This window comes from Gavia stellata, chromosome 10, assembly GCF_030936135.1.
Source record: "Gavia stellata isolate bGavSte3 chromosome 10, bGavSte3.hap2, whole genome shotgun sequence".
NCBI classification, from domain to species: domain Eukaryota; kingdom Metazoa; phylum Chordata; class Aves; order Gaviiformes; family Gaviidae; genus Gavia; species Gavia stellata.
In genome coordinates, this window is record NC_082603.1 from 28,429,623 (window position 1) to 28,449,681 (window position 20,059).

Consider the following 20,059-nt stretch of genomic DNA (forward strand, 5'->3'; position numbering starts at 1 on the left):
TAATATTTTGTGTGTATTAAAAGGACTTAATTTAATTCTGTTTAGTGGGATTTAATATTTAGTTACTTATTTGAAGCTATCATTGCAATGATAATTTCTAAAAGTTTAAATATCCTAAACTCATTAAATGACATACTGTAGTCAGAGCAAATCAAGGTATAACTTTTTTTTATTTAGTTCTGAAAAAAGAATCTAACCGTACATGCCACTTCACATGTTAAATAATACAAGAATGGATATTAGAAATGAAAAGGAAAATAATTATAGAGATTACATTTCAGTCCCTAGGTAATCCTGTTACACAAGAAATTTATTTTAATTGAGTTATACCTTCTCAAGATTTGAGATGGAATAATTCTCATTTCCTCAAATAATAATTCTCATTTCTTCAAATGCTGAAACAAATTTATTCCAAATAATGTACTGAGAAGAGGGGTTTTCTACCAAATAAAATAAAATTGGCTAGGTTAATCTGTTCTAAAATGTGGCAGGCTTCTACTCTGTGAATGTCTTAAACTAGATGGTTTCTTAACCTTAAATCTAACTAATCTTACATCTAATTCCTCAAAGCAGACTGACTGCTAGAAAAAAAAATGTTCGTGGCAAGTGTGCTGCCACTAACTTGGTTTTCCACCAGATGAAGAAGAAACTGAGGCAGGGTTTCAATCCTTTAATATAATGGAATGTAAGAAATTTCATTTGACAAAAAAATTTATTTCTGATTAGGAAATGGAATTTTAGTTTGCATCTATTAGATATTATTTTAGCATTTTTTCTGGGCTTTTTTTAGTATGAGGTACTTAAGAGTATGCACTGTTTATTTGCAGTTTGAGGAATAAATGATGTGAAAAAAGCCTTTGCATGTTAAAATCAGCTATATAGCTATAAAAGTGACAAAATGCACTGCAGCAGGTACTTCCAAGTCTTTACTATTTAACTGGGGGCAAGGTTATAATACAAAGATAAAACTTAAATCTGGAAAATACAAGAACCATGGAAACATTTTCACTGAAGTATAAAAATGTTGAGATATCTTTAAAAAGTTGTCAGGCAAGTTAAGTTTAAGCTATCCGGTATAATATTTGTGTTAGAGAACTTAAAACATGTTTTAAACCTCAAATAAAATCAATATTGACAAACACATTTCCTTTTGTGATCAGTAAAGTACATCAGATGAAATACAACTCTGGCTTAAGGCAACATGATTCCTGCTGATATCAAATAAAGGTGAGACTTTTGTTTGTACACACTTAGTTCATTACATCTTCTTCAATGACTGGTTACAATGAGAAAACATCACAATGGAAAGAAAGTATTTCTCACTATTCAGCTATTGACCTCATTTATTAAGATCAAACTTTGCTGGAGGGGAGGGGAAGCAAACATCCAATTAGCAAAACTGATCTTATTTAGCAGCAGCTAATAACAGTATCTAAATGTAGGTAGCAATGCATCAAATATTTGACATTTCAGAGTTTGTAATATGTATTATCAGATACTTCTGAGCAAAAAAGTTAAGGCATTTACAACAAAAATGGAAAAAATGCAGAATGCTCTTTCAAAAGTAGGTGTAACGCTTAGTTATATGCATGTTACTTGTTTTGTATGAAATATCTGCACTTCTGGATTCTTTATAGATGACTTAATAATGTTGCTGTAAGACAAACTGTACATAAGTGTTGAAAATCTTGAAAGATCTAGTTTGTTTGTTACACTTAATAGTACTTGTTGATGAATGAACAGGTTTTCTCATTAGGGAAATATATTTTCATACAAGATGACTTCAAAGCACGCACAGTATGACCAGATTCTCAATCCCGCTACAGCTACTGAAATTGCCGTACCTGTAGATAATATATGTGTTTCTGGTGTGTAGATGTATCAATAAAAGTGCATTTGAAACCTAAGCTGTAGTCCCACAATTCCCAGTCCATAAACAAGAGGAGAATGGAGAAGCAACTTCACTCGAAGTTCATCACCTCTATTTCTCAATAGAGCTATAAAGCTCAATAAAGCTCTCCAATTTCTATTTCTGTCCAACTTCTACTTCCGTCTTTCATGATTAGAAAGGAGGAAGGGTAACAGAGGCTCTCTTTCAGTCCTCTCACACCTCCAAGCAATAGTCAGGAAGAAGAAAAATGCTTTTTGTTGTAATTGTTTGCCAAGAGCTGACCACTGGACATCATTAGTCTTCACATTGTTATCTTTTGTTAGAAACAGGCAAACCAGCTGTAGCGTGATGGCTATACACAAAGTGTTGCCAGTTCCAGCTAAAACTGTCTGAAACTCGAAGCCGTGTTAGACTTCCAAGACCCTCAAATGCTAGTACACAGGTAAGAGTCTCTGCTCTCAAGTGTTAACTTCTCTACAACCACAAAAAGGTCCACATAATTTATGTCATTGCTTCCAAGCAATGAAAATATTTTTCTTTGTTTTAATATGTTAAAAGCGGATGTATAAAGCTTACTATTTTCATTCTTTTTGTTCTTCTCTGGAAGACAATTACAACAATGAAAACTATTTCCTTAAAAAAAGAATCCCTAAGGTTACTTTACAGATAATTTCACATCTTGAATTCTGGATTTGCAATGTTTCTGAAAGATAATTTTATACCACAAAAAGAAGTTTTGTTTTCAAACAACCTAAGTTTGCTTGAGTTCACCTCAAGAATTTATCAAAAAAGTCTGAGCCTCCAAAAATTCTGTGAGAGACTCTTCAAATACTTAGTGCTACATGCAGGAAAACAAAATTACCTCCAGTGTAATTACTCACAAGCTAAAGGATAACCCACACGTCATTGAAGAGGGACAGGTAAAGGTTCGGTCACAGATGACTGCACAGTTACAGACATCAAAGATTGCACCATTTCAAGGAGACGGGAAAGCTCGGTGAGAACTGCCACACAACAGTGCACAGTTGCCTTTCTAAAATTCAGATTAGACCAAACAGCCTCAAAATTGCTCATAAAGTCAGGACATCAGACCAAACGTTTAGTTTAAGTGGTGCAAAGTTAAGGGAATGAAAAAGCTTCAAACTCCTGCAAGGCTGACATTTTTATTTGTGACCGCTGAGTAAAAATCATTTTATTGAACAGCAATGATGAGATGTTTAATATGAATTATATATCTAATGACACAAGCTTACCTCGGGAACAGTTGCATATCTTCCAGCAATAGCAGTTTTTCAAGTTGTTGTGATTTCTATTGAACATGTCATATGCATGTGCCTCATGGCATAAGACAACTATTTTTAAGAGTGCTCTCTCTGGTTCAGTAATAGCCTTGTCATCAGCATAGCCAGAGGTATCATAAATGCAAACACAGGCTTCTTTCCTACCCAGTAAGGATCTCAGGTAGTAAGAACAGTGTCTGGATCATAAAATTCATGTGGACAAGGTATGTCAGACAGCCAGAAAAGTTAACCATGAAAAGTAATTAATAACCCTTTAAACAATTTATTCATTAGCAACTACTCTTATAAATACTACTTCAGTATTACTTGTGTTGTGTCCAGATGACCAGGATGGCAGGCCTGACCATAACCACATTATGAAGCAATAGCACATGCTGTGTTAGGTTACACTAACAGAAAAGCGTAGAATAGAGATATAGGGAACACAGCTTCCTGAAACTGTGCTAGGTAAGTCACACCTTTGATGGACTGCACTAGAATTTGGTCTGCAAACGTTGTAAGTACTTTAGGGCAACGATCTCAATAACTGCGTCTTGGCAGAACAACGCCTTTATTACAACTCAAATATGTTGTTTCATTTAATTTGAATTTCAATGAGACTTGGAGAATGATTGTAAAGGAAAATTATTCATTGAAATTAAAATCTGGCTGTCTTATATAGAAATATGATATTTGACCTAATAACAACTTATCCTAACAGAAAGCAGTAAAAAGAGGCCCAGTGCGGGCTCTTGTATTCCTCCTCTCCAGATAATGGTTACCAGAAATGTTATTTCAGTGTATGTTAGAAGTAGCAAGTTATCACATTATGCAAAAGCAAGGCAGTTAAAGAGATTACCTTAGTCTAGCCAAAATAAAACTGAAGTCACAGAAAGGGCAAATAAAATAATTAGCTAAGAGGAAAAAAGTAAGTATCCTTAGCATTTGATACTGTGGGTAGGCTAATATTTGGTAATTCTGCATTCCTGAGCATGTATCAGAAATAGTTGTTGATGCACTGTAATAAAACTGGCAGACAGAACGTACTCTTGGATGACTTGAGTCAAATGCGGAAAAAGCAAAGGCAGCTGATGATCACCTAGTAAATAACCCATCTATTAAGTCTTGGGCAGGTTGCCAATGTAGGGCTTTTGGCTCTGCAAGAAAGTACTCCTCCTCGCTGCCAGAAGCAGACTAGTTAACTCTGCATCCATTTGCTTTGGTTCGCCACCACAAGTTGAGAGAGACAGAGGCTGGAGACAAACCCAGCTCAAAAGTAGGTCTAACTAAGCGCTTTCTCCGTAAAAAGACTGCAAGAAATGACTGAAAAATTGCAAGAATCATTAGCCTGAGGCAATACAATGTATCAATAAGGCTGCCAAATATCATCAGTGCAGCTGCACTCCAAATCCTCAGTCTAATCATTTTTCAGTCTAATGTCAAACACGTCTTGCCACCTATTACTCAAAATACAAATACAAAACAAAGAAAACCCTACAGTGTTTTTTTACAGCTTTTCTTATTCTTAGATAAGACTCATTGTGTCAGCCACATGGTAAGAAGCTGAAATGTCACTGTGGGACTTAGACACATTATTTCTCTCAGAAGGAAAAGTTTAAAAGTAGTTTAAAGTTTACTATTCTTGCCAATGTGTGCATAGCTGGCAGTTGTAATTCTATTACTGTAGTTTCTCTTCTAGCAAAAAAGAAAACATGAAGTGGCGGAATAAAACAATTGTGCAAAAGAATGTGAAAATAGAAAATATAAGGGAACAAATTATTTGTTTAAAAGAACTATTGCTCAGATAGTTCTGTGGCTTGCAAATGGAATTTTGTACATACACGGCTAACATCAGTTTGACAGAAATTGCAGTTATTCTAGAAAAAAATTACAAATGTTTGCTGTGTTTAAAGGAAATAATTCTCTTCACTCAGGGAAACAAACTTATGAAATCAGGTCCTGATTAAACTGTTAAGCTGTCTTATTCAAAAAGGGAACTCATTACATAGAAATTAGTGAAAATACATACCAGAGTGCAGTGATTGGAGAGGCTTTGGTAGAACAGAAAGAAATTACCTAAGTTGGACAAAGGACTCCATTGAACAACTTTTCTGTCTGATGTTGGGTTCCTGCTACTGCAGTTATGTCAAATACAAACATAAGTAAAGTTTAAAAAATTAAGTCATTGGCATATTATATTGGCAAAAGTCCTAGAATACATCACATTGCCATACATTGCCATACAAAGCATACACTGGCAAAATAAAATTTAAAAAAAAATAAATCTAAGTTAAGCAGGGTAACCATTATAAATTGTACCTCTATTTGTTACTTTGGCAATGTAACAGGAAACACTTTCAAGAAAAGGTCCAAAACTGAAGAAACACAAGACAAAAAAGTCAAATTCTGCTCTCAGTTAGTGACAGTAGATTGGCTCTTTTGTCTGCAATAAAATCGCTCAGTTATGCCAACAGTGTTACTGAGAATAGAACTGGCTTACATATATTTTGATGTCGCATTGTTCAAGTTATAAGTACATTTTGCTAGTAGACAAGGCTTGCTAAATATTTTTGAGGGACGGAAAGATGTCTCTGGCACAAGGTAAAATTGAGATGGAGGTATAAATCTGCAAATAAAGTTAAAGCATTCTACACCTCTGAGGTTCAAACACTGGCAGTGATTCTAACCAAATCATTGTCAATTCAAGTGATGAAAACAGAAACAAAAAGATAATAGCTTGGTGAGAAGATTTTAGTAGATTTGACTAGAGGGAAGAAGATGTAAATTGCAAAAGAACAAGTCTTAGGATAACAGACTTCTCTTTTCAGATTTTGTAATCTACATATCCTGAAAGTCACAAAGATCAAAAAATGGTCCTTGCCCTGCCCCTTTGTGCTGAAGGAAGGTTGCTCTCCTGTTGTTCAGATTTCCTTTCTTTTACCAGGTGTACTCCAAAACATGTTCTGGTGCACAACCATCATCACTAATGAAATTAAAATACCTTTTTCAATTAAAGAACACAACAAAATGCAGTATCTCTGAGTTATTTATTCCATTTATTCGTTTATTTCTCAATTTACACAGTTTGGTCATCTCTAATACAAATAGAAGTTCACTAGAGCAAATTACTAATGTTCTTATTAAAAGTTTAATAAGAGAAGTGCTTTAAGGTGAATTGACTTTTCGTCACTCAACTCTGTGTTCATCTTGCAATAGTTGGATGATATCACTTTAGAACCCAAAACAGAATAGAATGATATAGTCTTTTTAGGCACTAATACTGTCATTAATGAATGTGAATGAAGAACTCTAGGTCCTGCGTGATGAAGAACCTGTCTAAAAATAATTTCTTTACTTAACCTTTGATTATTTATGGTTGCTGTATTTTAAAGGAAAATTAAAATTCCTCTTTATTACTAAAGTGATTATAAAAACCTATAAGCCTATTAACAAAGAAAGCAGCATGGCTGTCCAGCTTTCAGGACTAAGTGCAAATTTCACCAGCAGGGATTGTGTCATTGCTTGGGAGGACCTAGAACAACTGTTATGAAGGGAGTTAACAGAAAAGAGGAGGAGTATGAAATAAGCATAGGGAACAGCATGAAAGCAGGTGGGCAGCTGTGTGGAAACAGATAAAGGAATCAGTAAAAAAAAGATCAGCAGAATTTTATAGAGTGAGTAGGAATATGCAATAAAATGCACCCTATACTTGTGAGACAATGAAAGATACATGCTTATTTCACTTACATTGTACTTTGAACATTGTCAAACTATGATCCTTTGAGAATGAAATATAGCACCTTTAGTAGCAATCTGTAAAACGTGGGATTCTGACAACCAAGACATAGTCTACTGGAAGGAAAAAGCAAAGCATGAAATAACAGCTCTTGCATAATAGTCCTCAAAAATTAAAATTATGGAGATATACTATTATGTAATCCCATTTGCCTAGTAGTGAAGTCCCAATGCTAGACACTTAAAAGCTTATTATATGAAACTTGCAGGAGCTCTTTCTCCAAAATTCTCCTTTCTTTTGCATGATACTGCCCAGTGGCTTGACAGCTGGGCTTAAACCACGATACCTTCTCTCCTTAATTTTGAGCCACCTAAATTTAGCAAGAAGCAGTGTTTTCCCTCCTCAGAATGATCACCCTTCCTTGTGTGGCAGGGCACTGGACTCCTCACAGACACATACATACCCCTTCCTATAACACCAGCCAGAACTTGCAGCCAAAGGAGGGGTACCAGGACCCTACAAAGCCCCCAGCCAGTACCTGCAGTACCAAAAAGTCAAGTCAACAACAACTTTCAGTTTTTAGTTGCTTGTAGGAGACAAGTTTGAGAAAATCCTATCTACTTTCTACTTCCAGGCAGGCAGAAACAGCTACATGTTTTGGCAATCCTCATTCTTCCCTTCCCTCTGATCATTTGTAACTGCTAGTTCTACCTGTACATTCAGTCTGTAATTAAAAAATATAAGTGAAATTTAAATATCTTTTTGCACCCTCACAAAATCTTTATGGATTTCTGTTTATGCTTTCATTATAAAAAAGAAGTCACACTTGAACAGAAAATAAGCATATCTCATTTTACCTTACAGAAATGAGTATAAGAAGGTTATGACTCAGTGAAAGCAGAAATTTAGTTGAATACTTCTGTATTGACCATATATTTCTCCCTATTTCATTACCCATATGGCACATAATAAAGATCTCCTTTTCTTTAAATGCTCTTTCCCCTAGTGATTAAAATTGAATCAAAACAAAGGTAGAAATACGTTCCAAAGGCCCTAAGACAGTATCTGAAGAAATCCATTTTTGTTTGCCTTCTTCCTCTTCTATTGTCACGCATCTATTAATTATGTGCATATTAATCATATGCACAAGGATGAAATTAATACTGAAGAGAAAGCGATAGGAATTCAGACCATGCTCTAAAAACTCCTGTCATGTTCTAGAACTGTACTTACAAATATCATACGAAGTATTTGAAAAATGTGCATGAAAAAGTTAGTGGTGAAACACTTATTTAACTTCAATAATGCCTTACTTGCCACATAAATTCCTACCTTTGAGTGCGATGTTAGCCTACTTAACTTTAGGGTGTCAGCATTTATAAAATATGGATGCTGAACCTGTACATTCAAATAAAATGGGAAATTATTATGTATGCTCCAACCACTTGCACTTAGAGACACATATCCTAGAGTAATAGGTATATTGTATTTCCAATTTAAAAGAAAAAAATTTATCAGATTTCAAGTATCCTGGAGAAGCCTTTCATTGTTTCCTTTTTTTAGCATGAATCAATAACATAAACATTAAAGGCTCTGACTGAGGAAAATAAAACCAACTCACACCATTTAGAGACATGAAATTTAATATTGAGGAGAGTGACAGGAACAAATATGCAGCTGTATGAAGTGAATATCTTAAAAAATAAACTACATCAAAATGGTTCTTCCTAATCTCAGCCAGCTGATGTTTTATTATTAAATAAATTATTACTTAACAAAGCTAAAGGTTCTTTAAATTCTGTAACTTGGATATTTCTCTCCTAATACTTGTCAATTCATATTCCGATTTTCATATCAGAGCCTGGCCTCCAAAAGTATGAACCCTGCTATTGTGAGCCAGTTCTGTGTATAATTTATGAAAAAAAATTTTCCATATACTTAGGCAAAAATTACCCCAGCATAGAGGACTAGAGGAAGCCTCAGTAAAACAAAGCTCTTAAATAGATGAATTAAGATGTACCAGTAGTACATGCGTCTTGTTTTTTGTTCAGAGAGATTCAAATAGACATTCAAGTCCATTATGATTCTGAAAGTGTCCATAGGAATAAATAATTTCCTTCTATTAACAGAGGCAATCTTTGTACAGCACAGTCCTCACATAGGCAAATACCCTACTGAAGTTAATACAATTAAATTAGACTAGTTTTTACTTCTACTTACAATGCTGAAGAAGCTGAAGAAACAATGTCATTTTTTGTAGAATACATCCCAAAAATTAATCCAGTGGGAGCTTTGCCTGAAGACCTAAGAAATTCAGACTAGACCTCAACATCCTTGGAATAAGCTGTGATCCTCACTGGTAATTTCAATTTCTCATAATTTATTATTGTCCACATACTTTATTCCAAATTCCCTCCTCCTTTCAGAACACTATACGCAGTCTTAGCAAATATCTTAACTCACGGTATTGTTAGTAATAACCCGCCAGAAACGTCACCGGACTCAGTAGCCCATTATTCAGCATTTAAAGTCTTTCGAACACACTTTTTCTCAGTGTAACATGACTCCTTTGTAAACATAATATAGCAAGAGCAGGACTGAATCAGAGAGATACCCATCTAGCGTGGCATCCTGTTTCTGTCAGTGGGCATTACTGAAATGGTATTTTGAGGCAGTTACGGAATGGTATTTCTCTGGGTACGGTTCCAGTAGTCAGCACTTTGGGAACTTCATGAGCAAGTGGTTGCACCTAGATGACCTTATTTATAGCCCTTGGAAGCGTTGTCCTCCATTAATTTGTCTAATCACTCCAAGAACCCACTTTCAAAACCAGTTGTAGCAATACATTCCCCAGGACCTTTATTTGCCCTGTGAAACATGCTGCTGGATAAAAAGAATGGGCAGCATCCAGTAAAATTCTCTATGCCACTCAGAATTTAACAAACATCTGCTATATCCCTTTCCATCATCCCTTGGCAAAATATTATTACCTATTTCATGGATCTTTTCTAAAACTTAGCTTACAGAAACTTCAGTTTGAGAGTCCCATAGATTCTGGTGTGGTAACTTCTGTAACCTCCTTCAACGTGAACTTTTTTTTTTAGTTTGTCTGCTACGCTGATACCTCTTTACACTGCAAATTTTTTTCAGTCCTACAGATTATCTGACAGGTTTTCTGATTCTGTTTGTAGAGGTTCAACTGTTAATTTTTTTACACTTTTAGCAAGTTCAACCCATATATCCTGTTGGCCTACTATATTACCATTCCCAACGAACTTGCCAGAGTTATACATATATTAATTTCTTTTGCATAATTTAACTACTAAAATTTATCTTGCTAGCCAAATTTTGGGCTGCTGCCTTCTATCAAAAGCATATACACATATGCAGAATTATCAGTATAATCTGCATTTCGTAATGGTTATTCATAAAAGACATAGGAAGGAATAAAAATGCCACTGACTATTCTTGGAAGTCCGCCTATGAGTTTTGCTGTACAGAGCTTCAAACTTACTTTATTTACAGACTTTATGAAAAGGCCAAAATGCAAAGGAAAGTTCACTTTCTGTGTTCTACCTATGATTATCTTAGATTTTCTGGCAGATAATCAGGCACAGCTCAGTGCTGGAATATGTCCCAATAATCCAAACATAGCACAAATGGTCATGTAGAACTTTAAGCCTATGCTGCACACAGTTTTTAGTCTAGAAGAGTTTCTGTGTGAACCAGATGGAATAATTAAAACATAATTCTAAAGCCTATTTTACTTTTCAAATTTAATGCCACAGAAGTGTGGGTCAGTTGCTAGGAATTTTCTTCCCTCTCTTTCTGACACCAAACATACAAATCAATTCATATCCAAGCCATTTATTTGTTCAGGTGATTAAACTAGATTAAAATAACCTCCATTATATTCTCTATTTTTCTACCTTTTTTGATGGGAGAAGGTCTTCTTTGATGTTGTCTCAGAGTAAGATATGCTTGTTGGAAAAATGAATTCTCAGTTTTAAATGACAGCTGTCATATTTTGTTATGGAAGTGCAATTCTATTTAATGGACTTGATTGTGCAATTTGCTGCAACTACTTCACATTGTATAGGCTCATATGAGCACGTCTGAGCAGTACTGCAGAATCAATGCCAAAATAAAACACAAATATGCATAGTGGAAAAGTAGGGGAAAAAAGAACTGTGAGAAAAAGCACACGCACATTGTATCCCAAAAAAAAGACTTGGCTACAATGCAATTTGAATCATAGCTTTGGAAGGTGACTTCTCAGGTGTGCTTAAAGATAGTTCAACATTTTTTAAATAGGAATAGGAGATTAAACTTGTGTCTTAGCTTTGAAAAGCATCCCTTTTCTCAGTGCAGTTCTGATAATCAGCATTCTGCTTGAGCTTTTGTCAAGAATACACAAAGTGACTCAGAGAGCTTGTGCAGTGCTAACTCCAGTATTTAACTCATTAAGGGCCTCTAATGTTTTCAAAATCATTTTAAGAAAGGCACTATTTAAAATAAAATTCTGTTCTATTATAAATGTACTATGATACACATCCAGCACCTAATATGGTTTACATGTGTCTTTTTTCCATTTAAAAAAAAATCTTTTCAGAGAAAAGAGATAAGGTGTTTCAGCCCTGAGAGTGTAATATGCCAGGCAGTAATGAGAAATCAGTGATTACACCTGAGAGAAATTAATAAATTCAACTTTTTTCCAGGGAGAATATATGAATTGCTACCTACTGATATTCAAATTTTCTATACCAGAATTTAGCAATACAATTCTGCCATTGTAATTTTTCCCACACTTTTTTTTCCCCCATGTGTTCCACATCTGACTGAAATCTGCCCACTGCCATGGGCTAACAGACTGGATCAATATTCTGTTAAGACACAGATATGAACAGAAAAGAAAGGAGGAGTCATGAAAGGAAAAGTCAAGAGTTAGGGCTAGAATTCCTGTTCGGCTTCCTCTGCTGTTTGGCTGCCTAACCGAACCTTAGGGAGACACAATATTGCTGCAGCAATCCTTTTCCCAGTGTAATTGTGAATGGTTTAGAAAAATAAGTCTGTTCAAGACTGGTCAGTGGCAATTACAATTTTCATCTGAAGAAGAAAAAAAAAAGTCAATTCAATTTTATTAAGGGACCATCTTCTCTTCCTTGAAAACTGAATGGCTTGACAATAAATTAAGATTTAGAAAACAATCCTTTCCCTACTTAAATGAAATTATGATTTTGCCATTAACACAAAGCCAAGATGTTCATCCTGTATATGAAGATAACTTTATTGCGGGGATTGCATGACTAAGTAATATTATAAACTGTATTTCTATAGCAATTCCCTAATGGTCTGCAAGGAGCAAAAGACACGACAAATTTAACATCGTCCAAAAAGAAGATTGATCACTGTCAGAACAGGAATGAATGATGCTAAGGCCAAAGCACAGCAGATTCAATGATAAAAGACTGGTGAAAGTATACTTCCCTGCACTTTCTTTACTCTGCAACAAATACTGAATTTATTTTCTTTCTTATCCATTTCTCTTCAGCAAGCTGGCTGCAGCAAACAAAATTAACAATTGTCTATTATAAATCTTGTAAATGCAGATTTAGAGATAGCAGAACACATGACAGTCATTTGTTATCTTAGATGGAGTTGCTGGAAACCACTCTATTTTCCTGTAGTAGAGAGAACCATAAGGAAATTCAGGGCTGGAATCAGTCTTAAATGTCACAGAAGATACTGCTGAAAAAACACAGTACAATCCATGATGGCCAGACAATCTGAAACCAGTCTTGGGCTTTGTACAGTTTTGCCTAGGTCTAACTGAATGATTCACCTTTTGTGCCTCAGAGTGCTACTATAATTACTTTGGATAAATATCCTTTCAGTCAGTTACTCTTAAAAACTTATGACCAGTAGACTTGAAGAGATGCTGGAGTGGTCTACCACTGGGTGCTGCTTTTAATAAATCTGGCAGTACTGGGGAAAAAAAAAATTAAATTCTTACAGTCTTAGAAGACAATGAAAATATTCATAAAGGGCAAAGCAGATGACCCAGGTTGACCCCATCAATCCTGAGTAGGTTAGAGGAAAAAGCTGATAGGGAATTCAATTGATAAAGAATTAAAGGAGGGAACATAAATAATGCCAGTCAAAATGATTTTATGGAAATGAGACTTGTCAAAAATGATTTTATTATTTTTAATCTAAAAGTGTGGTTGATCATGTTAATCTTACATGTAATATACTTACACTTTTTAAAACTATTTCAAACCATAGTGCATGAAACTAACCTGAAAATTAACTTTATAGAATATCAGCAGAGCATATATTAGATATACTAGGAACCAGCTAACTTGGTAGTGATTCCCTATTGGTAATTACTCTGTGAAACCTATCAGCAGTTTTAGAGAAGTGTTGGAAAGATTGATGTGCAACCTGATGGTGAACATATTCATCATACATATGAATGCAGGGATTCAGTCTGCTAATAAAATTTGCAGGTAACACAAGCGAATTATGCAAAGGACAGGACAGCTACAGAAGCTAACTGAATCACCTATTTTGGCTCATGTGCATATATTAAATGATATAATTTTTTATCAGTATAAAAATTCACAAGGAACACATACTTTTATCACAGAAACTAGAGACCTAGGAAACACTGAGTTCATAATGGATGAACAATTTAACAGAAATCCATATAGTGCTGCAAAGGGGCAAATTTGACTCTTGAATGCATAAACAGGGAAATAAAGAACAAAAGAAGAGCTACCACATTAATTCTATATAAGACACTGGAAAGCCTGATACTTGGGCTGTGTACACAATTCTAGAGTTCCTATTTTAAAGTGGATGTTGAAAACTGAATTCCCAAAGTGATTTGAAAGTTGGAAGTACCTTACAGCAAAACTGTCAGACCTCAGTACTTTTAATTAAAAAAGGACTAAACACAAGCGTAGACCAAGAAGTTACCATACTGTTAAAGTGTCAATTTCACAGAGTATGAATTACAGTGCATTAGCTCTGTATACACATAGTTTTACATTATACTCTGGCCATTATCCAAGGTAGCTTCTTCCACTCCAGAACCAGCATAAGGTACCTGTTTCAAGCACAGCTCTTACAGGGAGTTAGTGCTGCTTTATAATAAAATTGCTTTCTGGCTTATCACACACAACTTTGTCAGCATAGGCAAGGGCAGAGAAGTGACTGAAATAAAGTATATTAAACCTTTCCAAAGGAAAAATAAATACTTTGTTCTAAGTGATTTTTAGAAAAGTATCTGGAAACTGAAGCCAGACAGTTCTTAGGAACCTGGACTTTTTTATCTTTTAATTTAAAAAGCAAAGGCTGGAAGAAATTACCAAATTTAGTAATTATTTCCTCTGTTGATTGATATCTTTGAATCAAGATCAGATACATTTTCAGGAGATATATTTTGGTTAAACACAGTTTATCATTAACAGATAAAATGCAAGATTGATGTCATGTATGAAGGCAGACCAGGTGAATCAAGCTCTGTTATATTCTTCCGAAAAGCTTTAGTTGCAGCTGCATTGTATAGCTGATTTACTGATTGCATTTCAAAAGTTTAAGAGACTAAAAGTATAAATGTAGTCAGATCAGTACCACAATCTCTAAAAGATACTGCAAAAGTGAGTTTGGAGATCTCAGGTCAGTTCACAGTCAAAAGCTGGTTCAAACTAAGCATTATGCTAATGTAATTTATTTATTTCATGATAAAGCATTACTCTTTACTCTATATTAGCATATTCTTCAAATACATCAGAGAAGCATTACAGCAAATAGAAGTATTTAAGGCCAATGACAAGCATATGAAATCTGGAATAGAGAAAAAAAAAAGAACTATAGAAAGAGAATTAAAATCAAGCACATTTTTACATTATGCATCATACGAATTAGTTACTGATTATGAAAATGTTCTTCAGTTTCACAAGTAATATTGCCTGTACTATTTCATCATTTGCTATGCAGTTTTGAGAAGCAATTTACGTATTTTTTTTATATTAGGCTGTTAGCAGTAATCGATGTTAATACACTAAATTACATGCAGCAATTTAAGAAATAATCAGTTTTGAACTCTATAGTGTTGTTATACTCATGGTGGCCTCTAGTACTAGGTCTTCACCAGGTATACCTTTGCCTGCAATATATTCAATACAGAGTTTAAAATTATATGAGACATTCACTTACACTTACAAGTTGCAAAGTTATTTTTCTAAGTCAAATAATTATTCGTCTCTCTCAGACAAGCTGATTTACTTTAGTGTTTCAGGTAAGACTATAAGACTGAAAATTTCTGATGATGTTAGCAGCAGTAAAGTTAATGATGTTGTCTCAAAAACTATTCATTTTCTCTAAAGATTCAGTTTTGTTACATAATAGATAAAAAACTATCATTATATATTGTTCACAAGGCAGATATATTGCATTTCTTTAATTCAGCTATGCTTCTTTAATAGCTTTCAACTAAATTTCAAAGTATTGTTAGAAATTACATGCAGATAACTTTAAAATTAGAATTTTTGTCCTTCAACAATGATATAGATATTATTTCATCATCTTTATTACAGAATAAAAGAGAAAGTAATTTTCTGAAAGTACCTAAGCTCGTAAGTAATTTATGTGCTTTTGAAAATGGGAGCTGGGCTTCTACATTGTTAAGCAATTTTGAAAGTTTTTCCATACTTTTACTCACCTGCCCCAACTTCATAAAGATCATCAATAATTCCAAACATTTGCCTCCTCAGAGCACTGTAAATCACTGCATCTAAGCCTAAACATGACAGCAGGAGTGCACAAGATCCCGCTTATATAAAGTACAGTTATACATAATGGTTTTCTCTACCAGAAATTTCAAACACAGTGAAAACAACTTAAACAGGAGATTCTCACAGGTGCTCCCTATTTATATCATTGTTTCAGTTCAAGATTTGCAGAATGGCTGAACGGTCTCAGCTGTAACTGAAGAAAATAGGAACTATACATCAAATAAAGTATTGTATACTGATGAGTACTCAAAGAAATCAAGTCTCAGATGTTTCAAACTGGACTTATGCAATATGCCTGACATTTGTCTGGTCTTGAGAGCAGAAATAGTCGCTCCTCAACAAACATGCATTAAGGTGGCAGTTTATTTCACATTGTAAGACACTCCAATCTTACCTCAATGAGTGCTATAGAAAAGCCCATGAGGAAGTTAATTATTCTGCCTTCAGCACAGCGTTTAAATAGTGTATAGTAAACAGCATATACTGTAGCCTGGCACCACACATTGTACATGATAAAACAAAATACGGGATCACTTCTCATTAAATTCTTATATCCTATGTGAAAGCAATGTGAGATTACGTATTTAAAGATTGTACAACAATGCACATTCACAAGGAAGGCTGCATGGGCAACCCACAGCACAGCAACCACTCCAGCTCCACAGCAGTCCATAATTAGTCCTCATACTTTTCAGAGGTGCAGCCCGTAGCCAGTATTTGTCCTATTTCCATTTTGCATATCTTTTCCTTTTATCAATTATGGGCTTTTATCATAACCCTAAAGTGATTCACCATCCAAGACAGAAAATTCTCTTATCTCTACAAGAATTCCCACAATCATCAAGCCCTCACAGTCTCAAAAACTTGACTAACCCTTCACTCTAAGGACTGTAAAAGCAGAACACTCTACAATTCTAATCCTCTGCCTTCCCCACCCTCCATTTCTATCATCTGGGGGTAAATCCCTACTACATCAGTCTTGTTAAGACTTTCAAATTATCATCTCTCAAAAACAACTGTTTAACCTTTTCCTCCCTGTCAGGACAAAGCAGTATCCCATCACACAGTTAAATTAAAACTGCAGGCAGCCTAACTTTTAACTGTGCGATACTGCAACTTTAATGTTCTTTTTTTAGTGGGTTTAAAATATAAAAAAGATGGTAGTATTTTGAAATGTGAGCATTTCACAACATCTCAAAGCAACAGGAAGTTTCCTCCTTTGCACTCCCACTTTCTAAGAAACAACTTTGTTTTAAATTTTTTCTCTAGTGTTTGACAATGTGAAGAGTAACTCTTGATTGCCATAAGCAGTCTTCTGGAGGCTTTCAGAGTATAGCTGCACAATAAAAAATAGTGGCAAATATAGCATTGTGCGGTTCCATGTTTATTGTCTTTCAACGATGTCCATATCTGATTGTTTAAATCACTATTAAAGAGATAATTACTCTTAGTGCTAGCCATGTAAACATGACCTCATGTCTGAATGACAAGCTGGGCTCTTCCTGGCTGCATCTGAAACAGCAAAAAAAAATTTGCAGTTGCACTTTCTAATCACTTTTGTCAATGATGCACCATGCAGGAATACAGCCTAGCTCACCTTCCCATATTTGTAGAGTCTCTGTAGTGCTTGGCCTAAGTCAGAATTTAAACCCAGGCTCAGATCCTAACATGATCACATAGGTACAACTTCTGAAAATGAGAGGAAAGCTTCTCTCTCTGTTCCTCTCTCTCTAGTGAATTACACAGACATCTTCTGACAGAAATGTTATCTTGTTTTCTGCTTCAGTGCCTAAACTAAGTATAGAGGGAAATCGTCGTACTTCACTTTGTAATAACCAATACCAATTGGCAACTTCATAAGAGCAATTACTGTACCACTTTGCATGGCCTGCTAATGTTACATGTACCAAATAAATTGACACAAACACACATATACCCAATACATACTATTTATATACTAAAACATCGGTATATTACTGTTTAAAATTTTTCAAGAGAGTAGAAGCATTAATTTATTAGGCCTCAAAAAAAGTAAATAGGAAAAAAAGTTTATGGCAATTCAGTGATGGTCTACAAACACAGCTGAGACATCCTTGTTCCCAGCCTTCAGACTGAGATGCCAAGTAATTGGTTTAATTAATCCTAGTACCTTCATAAGTTAAATGAGGCAATATGACCTAATGATTTAAGCCCAAGACCCAGAACTCTATCATTTCTAATATGACTATGCAGCGGACTTTTTCTGCATAATCTTCATCAGTTCATGTACTTTTTATGAACTAAAAGAATTAAAGGCTTGCCCATTATGCAATTTCTTCACTTTTACTGCACAGAAGGTAAATAAAAGTAGCATTTGGCCTGACTGTTTTACTTTCTGTGTTTATTGGGTTTATCCTACCATACAAGATTTTTTGAGGATTTAAGGTTAGCTTTGCAAAGACTTGCTGTCTTCCTAATTCCCACTCATTTCAATGAGGCAAGGACCAAAATGTCCCTGAATTCTGTGCCAAAATATTTGTAAGAATGTAAGAAACCATTTGAATTTTAAGTAACAGTTGCATTAAAAATCATTAATGTCTACTAGAATTCTATTAATCATGCACATATTTCTTAAACTAGTAAAATAAGCAAGTTAGATGCCTTCAGCCAATGCAAGCAAAGCAAATATCCTGTCTTCCATTTCTGTATTGTGAAATAGGCATCAGAACAAACATATAGATGCTAAGAAAAAAATCAGATCTCCCTCCCCTTAGGAGAACTGTTCCAATCCCATTTCTCAGCTCCACAGTTAGAGCAAGAAACTATCATATGCACTGCAGAAAAAAGGGAAGATTAAATCAGACCCTCACCATCCACTGGCTTCCCTGTTTTTCTTCATTACAACCTTTATTTAAGGATATACAAAAATATTAGCATTTATTATAAGCTATGAAAATTATGCACAGTGGACAAAATAGTTTATAGCTTACTGTTGTGCAACAAGCATGCGTATACAGAAAATTCACATACAGACCGAGTATGTGAATCACAGAAAAGGCAATTAATCGTGGTAACGACACAGAGAACTGACAGAGTATTTTAACACAGTCAAAATGCTGAAGGTCCTTGAATGCCTTCTAATAAAACCCGGTATGAATTTTTGAATTTTCCATTTACTGTCTCATCTCTGTGGGAACCTAATGATAAATGCAGTATGGGAAGCCAGTATGGATATTTCATAAAAATAATTGCTATAAATGTTTATTATTGGAATTGCAACAGTGCATGAGCCTTAATGTAATCTATATTATAGACTGATCAAATAATTGATTGCGATTACCGATCTTATCAAATCTTTATTCATGTTAATAACATTTCTACGAAGAGATAACATGCTAGGAAGAGCATGCATAAGAGAATCCATGCTTTGAAAAGCAGGGGAAGAATATATTTAGTATTTACTAGCATTTACTTCAGAACATTCATGCAAATTCTGTATGTGAGTGAACTGAAATAAAATCTCCAATACTGCTTAAAGTTTCAAATATAAAATTATGCAAAGCATTCTTACAATGTACTGTCATTTTCAAGTTTATAAGCATTAACACTATCCCATATTATCACAAATTACAATAAAGAAAGTAGAGGTCATCAGTTAATGTTCCTAAGTAAGAACACTCCTTTTAATTCTGGGTGAGCATTTGCAAAAGAACAATAATCCGTTTTCTTTGATTAAGGGATTTGTTAGTTGGGCAATGCTTAAATACTGTCCTTTTTGAAGCAACAAAGTAATTGGTTTTATATTCACAGAATCACAGAACAGTTGGGTTTGGAAGAGACCTCTGGAGCTTATCTAGTCCAACGCCCCCTTGCTCAAGCAGTGGGAACTAAATTAGGCTGTTTAAGACCATGTCGAGTCAAGTTTTTAGTATCTCTAGAGATGGACACGCCATACCCTCTCTGGGCAAGTTGTTTCAGTGTTCAACCCGACTTATAGTAAAAAAAAGTGTTTTCTTATTTTTAAATGACCTTCCTTGTAATTACAATTTGTGCTCATAACCTCTTGTCCTTTCGCTGGGCATCACTAAGAACCCAGTTCTGTCTTATTTATACCCTCCCATCAGATATTTATACACACTGATAAGATCCGCTCACCTGCCAATCTAGTTTGTTTAAATTTTCCCTAACCTGATCCTCTTCCACCAAGGGTAAGCCTTTCTTGCTCCAGACTTTACCATTGACCTCAGGGACCTGGGATTCCTGAAAACCAGTCTTACCGACAAAGACTGAGAAGAAGGTCAAAGTTACTTGGCCTTCTCTGTGTCCTTTACCACCAGATCTCCTGTCCCATTTGGCAGTGGGCCCACATTTT

The 20,059-nt window shown here is 34.9% G+C and overlaps 1 protein-coding gene across 1 annotated transcript in view; it reads right to left on the reverse strand.

Moving 5' to 3' along the window:
• Positions 1-20,059, reverse strand: part of AGBL4 (AGBL carboxypeptidase 4) — a 948,642-nt gene that overhangs the window by 821,388 nt on the left and 107,195 nt on the right. The gene's annotated exons all lie outside the window — the stretch shown is intronic.